The sequence below is a fragment of the Atta colombica genome, unplaced genomic scaffold (genome assembly GCF_001594045.1).
Source record: "Atta colombica isolate Treedump-2 unplaced genomic scaffold, Acol1.0 scaffold187, whole genome shotgun sequence".
Lineage (NCBI taxonomy): Eukaryota > Metazoa > Arthropoda > Insecta > Hymenoptera > Formicidae > Atta > Atta colombica.
This window is the reverse complement of record NW_017259279.1, coordinates 2,732,918-2,738,862: the sequence shown is the minus strand read 5'-3', so window position 1 is coordinate 2,738,862 and position 5,945 is coordinate 2,732,918.

Below are 5,945 nucleotides of genomic sequence, written 5' to 3'. Positions count from 1 at the left end.
TATATATATATTCATTGATATATGGAATCTACAAGTTTAACGTCAAATCTGAACAGCACTGGTAATTAAAGATCTCACCAAATGGAATCAGTTTCTTAACGCGAAAAATCACATATGTGGACGCAGGTGGGATTGAATCTACTAGATATACAGATCGCGAATCAATCGCATTGAGCAGTAAACTACTCGATGCTCCATAGTTTCTATGTATATTCTGCTGTATGATATGTTCTTTGCGAGTATTATTGTATCATTATACACGCTAACAGTTTTACAAATTTCTTCACGTTTTTTTAATTTAAAAGGCTTAAAGTTTCGAATTCAATAATCAAAGAGAAAATCAGCTAAAAATAATCTTTTCAATCCTTGGAACTTCTTTAATTTTTCCTTTCTTTTTCCGCTGCATTAAATTTTATCTAAGATTATACCTTTCTGCAGAAAGTCCCCTTCGATATTGCGATTTTTCCCTTTCATTCCTTTGAGACGAGGAATTACCGCTAAGTTGATTATCTGTCTCCTCCTTGTGAAATATTCTCAGAAAACTCGCGTATTTCGGCGTAGATACATGCCTTTTCCAGAACGGTTTTCCTTCCGTTGGCATCTTGCTGTTCCTGATTCTACTCCTAACAATCTTCTCGTCTGGCTTGAATGTCGTTGATGTATCCTTGACATGCGGTTTGATCCTTTCGGTCAATCTCGGCCGACTCTGCTGACTGCCAGCTTCTAGATCGACCGCTATCGCTCGATCTTCCAAAACGTCGAGTTTACGTTTGTTGCCACGTCCTTGTTCAGCCACGTTTTGATCAGTTACGATTCCTGACTCGGTGGTTTGCAACAGGACATTTTCCTGACAGCTGACCGGATCGATCGATCGTTTATCGCTGTTATTTATCATAACGGGCTTGACAGGTCTCGATTCAGCTGAATCAGAAGTCTTCACCGCGTCGTTGATTTTACTGACATCCTGGCATGCTTCCATCGATTCTTTCGAGCTACGCTGCTTTATCGTTCCGTTATTGTTTTGAGCCAGTGAAGTTCCAGCGTAGTTCTGTAAAGTCTGGGTAATGTTAGATCCACCGGATGTTACCGTTATGAACCGAAGTTATTGCGTGACAGGAATAATTTCATATTTTTTTTTATTTCGTACTTTGGAATGCAGAATCAATTGATATTTTATAGCAAAACTTAAAAGTCGCTATCAAGGCGGAATTTTCAAATAAACAAATAAAAGAGTCACTATGCCGTAAATTTACTCATTCAAACGCAAAATAATACAAATATTGTGACACGAATCGTAAACATTTATTTTACATGAAATGAAAGCGGTATTTTATTTCGACACATCATACGAATATGCATATTATCTGTCAGAATATTGATATGTTCTACAATTAGAAAAGCTTGCTGTATTTTGAAGTTAAAATAACAGTAGACACGACTACATTTTACGAATCGATTGTTCTACTTCATGCCCATCGCTATTTTAGGATTGTTAATATTTCTGTCAGCAGGTCACAGTTTACTATTTTACTCAATATTTATCTGAGAAATATCTGCAAAATTAGATGTTCCTCTAAAAATAGTATATAGCGTTATTTACAAATGTGACAATCAAATATGCAATCGATAAATAAATAATCCGATGTTACTAAATCGAATTAACTTCAAATCATAGAAATTGTAGAAATATACGCCGATTTGTAACTCGCAATTTACGCAGAAAAAACGGTTTGCTAAAGTAGCTAAAAATTTAGTTAAATATAGATTTAAAAATAATTCTATCAGATCAAATCAGAATAATGATATAGAATGTCCAAGCTGATTATTAGAATGCCAAAACTTTTTTGCAGCATTGCTCATGTTTAAGCGTCCTAATTATATAGCGTCATAATTATTTTAATTAGTCCAACAAAATTATTTTCAGACCTATGTCTAATTAAATTTTTAGATACTTTAACAAAATTCTTTTCGATTTCATATATAATGTATGATAATACATTGTTGATGATATTTGTTGAAAAAAACATCGATAGTACAGCGCACAAATGTATACCAAAGTGCAGTAGATACTTATTTCTTCGGAAAACCGAACTTTAGAACCTTCTAAAGTTCAATGATGTTACATTACTAAATGGCAATTGGATCGAAATTATAATTTTAGTTTGCTATTGATAACACACGCTAATATCAATTTGTTACTATAACCATAGTAAAAGTCATGCAAGCTTATGAATACCTACAGTGATCCATTCTTAAGTAACTCTTTCATTCGTCGAAGCTGCACTTATATAAAAGTGTACTGTACCATCAGGGAAATAACTTTTAAGATATCTAATTACACGGATTAACGCACATTATTGTTTAATTGCAGCTTCTGGACTGTCGCGTTGAAGGCGGAAGTTTGCGGAGAATGTTCCTTGACAGTTCTCGGTGAGTCATTAAGCTTCTAAAAAAATCATTAATTGCATCGTTTTGCAAGTAAATAATTAGCACTATATGACAAATTGTAATATGACTTTTGTTGAAGACCATTAATATAATAACGAATGATATTATATGGAATTACGAAATAATATTACACTGGAAGAAAAGTATTTTGATATTTGTGAATATAATTGCATAGTAAAATAGCATAATATAATTAAAAGCTTTATTTTTATAGTTATTATTATAGTTATTATTATAAAAATGTTAGTAAAAACAATTATAATTCTATATATAAAAAAATATATGTAGTTAGCATCGAAAAGATAACTATAAATTTATTATAATCATTGTGCCAACTATTTATTTTTTGTATGTAAAACTATGCATAAATATAATCATTATTAACATTATGAAGTAACAACTATAAAAATGAAGCGGCATCATTATTTTATCAATTATAGTTACAAATATCAAATACTTTTCTCTTGCAATGTAAAAATTTAAAATGTCATATGTAATATAAATGTCATATGTAATTTTACACAGCTATTACTATTTTTAGAATATAATTAATTAAAAGATAATGATTAATTAAATAATAATGTTCTATGTTATTACTTCGGGCGATTTTTCTTCCTGTTTTGCTGATTGCTGATTTCGCGAGCAATCGTAAATGTTCATTCTGTCAGCAATGCAGCATTCGTGTCCAGAAAATATGCAAGCTTGACAATTGTTTCTTTCCCGTGGATTGACGAAGCGTTCTTGTATCTTTGGAGAAATTCTCTCGGAACATGTTCGATTTCCGGTAGGACATTTATTCCAATTACACGTCGCCGCATGCTGTATATCAAAAATCAAAATGAACACATCGACATGATCTAGATTTTATTGTAGAAGATTATTATTCTATTCTAGAAGAAATTTTTATTTCTTCTAGAATAGATTATATAAAAGTGCGATCGAACCTGATTATAAAACACATTCGGACATCCCGCAAATCTGTCGCATTCGATGAGAGGTGCTAATATTCTGGCCCTCATCAATTCCCTCTCAATCGCTGCATAATTTTCATTGATCTGCCTTATATAATTTCTAAGTAAAACGTTATGTCTGGCTGCGTTACTGTTGCACAACGATCGATGAAATCCGTTACGAGATTGTGTATAATGAGGTGTTATGTTATCCCTGGCATTACTAATAATTTATATTATTAAACTGCTGGATAATAATTTAAAAGGAAAGTCATAAACGAAGAATTGTCTCTTCTTAAGATTAATATTATAATTACCTAATATAATTAATGTAAATTGTTACATTACATTAATTTGTTACATTAAAATATTGTCTTTATTCCACTTTCAATGAGAACAAAAAATATAAGAAAAATAATAACTTTATTGAAGTAGAGAAGAAATTATAAATTGCATATTTAAAGAGAGACAAAAAAGTACATTCGAAAGAAACTCTCAAAAAGATGGAATGTTTTCTGTCTCAAAACAGAATAGATATAATAAGCCTTAAAAAATTAATTAATCATAGTCGAATGTGGTGGAAAGAATTAATACTGGACTATATGATTAGTATGATCAATGATATGTCAATTTCTTAAGACTTAAGGTTTACACCTATTGTATTTCGGAACTATAAGTCCTTGTAAAGTACTTTGTATTGACATATAATTTTCAAGATGTAAAATGAAAAAGTAATCCTTATTAAGAGATAAGTCTCCAAAAGAGAGGGAAAGAATATGAATTACACTTGATAGGTTCTCTCCGGTTCCAAGTGATTGCCATCGTCGAGAACAGTAAAGCTTACATTGACTCGCAACCCTTGATTTGACGGCAGAGGCAAAGAGGATAGATGTCTCATTAAATGATTAGCGCGCAACAATTCTGGAAGACGTATATCGTAGCTTTGATTCGGCGTGAGCAATCGGTCCCAATAATTGCAGAGAAATTCAAGATCGTGTCGAGTTCTCCGATAAAGATTGTCCGTAGGTTGCAAATAGATCGATCGTTTTGGCATTTTTACGTTTCGTAATAGAGTAACTGAGAATTTCGAGAGATTCACATTGGCCTAAAAATATGTGATTTATTGTAGGTTGTGAGTTTTTTTTTCGCTTAGATCGTTATTTGTTCTCTTGGCCACATCGATTATGCGACTCCATTTTTCTACAACTTGAAATTATTTCTTTGCATGACTAGCAATTGCTGCGTTCTACTTGGCGTTCACAATGTTCTTGGAATCATTTCATCCTTGTTGTTTATCAAATATTAAACGAGAACAAATGATATTCACGTGTGTATGAGCGCCAAGTGAGATGCCTCTTTAATATCCAATTGTATTTTATTTTTATGATTACAGTGTATTCTAAATTTTAACTCTTTCAATCCTTATTTGATAAATCTATTAGATATGGGAAAAAGTTCGTGGCGTTTTTTTAATACCATCTAACGGGAAAAACGCCACGAACTTTTTCCCACACCTAATATAAATCTTTTTACTAAAAATCTTTTTTCTAAAAATAGCCAAATATGAAAAATAACAATAATTAATTCTTTTATAAGATAAAGTTTAGGTACAATAATATTGTTTCCGTAAAAATTGCACACTGTAGTGGCATAATGTGTCATATCTTGAATATGTCTTGTTTAATGTCATTCTCTAATTGAAATTTACATAATTTTTTTCTCTAATTGGCAAATAATGAATATGAAATAAACTACCGACAAAATATATAAAATGGAACTCGTTAGTTTGATACATCAATAAACGTCCGGCGATTTTATCGATACTTTTTAACGACATGTTGGATCATAAAAATGGAAATGTGCGATCGAAATTTATGCCGCAACCGCATGAACATCATTCGCTGCTTCCTGTGTATATTTTCGTAACGGCGCGAGCGGTCTGATTAATGGTTACATATATACAGGAAAATGGTATTCGCAGTGAACGAACTACAAAGCTATATTTGCATTATAGTCGGTTTTTTGTCTAATTTGTAAAAAAGTTTTTGTGATTTCTTTTATATTAAAAAAACCTAGTAAAAACAAAAAAACATTAATAGATTCATTCAGGACTACTACTATATTTAACCGCTGTATTTAACTGCTGTATCTCTGAGTTGGAGTTGGCCACTATGCTACATTATATGCCAATATTGATAATTTGAAGTTGCTAATATTCGCTAGTGAAAGAAGAAGCCAATATTATCACTTTATGAAGCTGTCAAGCCGCTGCCAACATCGGTTATTCATGGGATTGCCAATGCGCTGCCAATATTGACATTTCGTCATATTACAATGCGTTATTAATATTGGATATTGATGAAAATACCTGCAATTCCAATAGTGGTTGCTCATTGAATGCCAATGTGTTGCCATCATCAATATTGGCAATTCATGGGTCTGCCAATGTGTTACCAATATTGGATATTCATGAAATGCTAATACGCTGCTTATATTGCACGCCCATGATGATGCTAATGGATGCTTTCATTTGATGACACAGTCGAC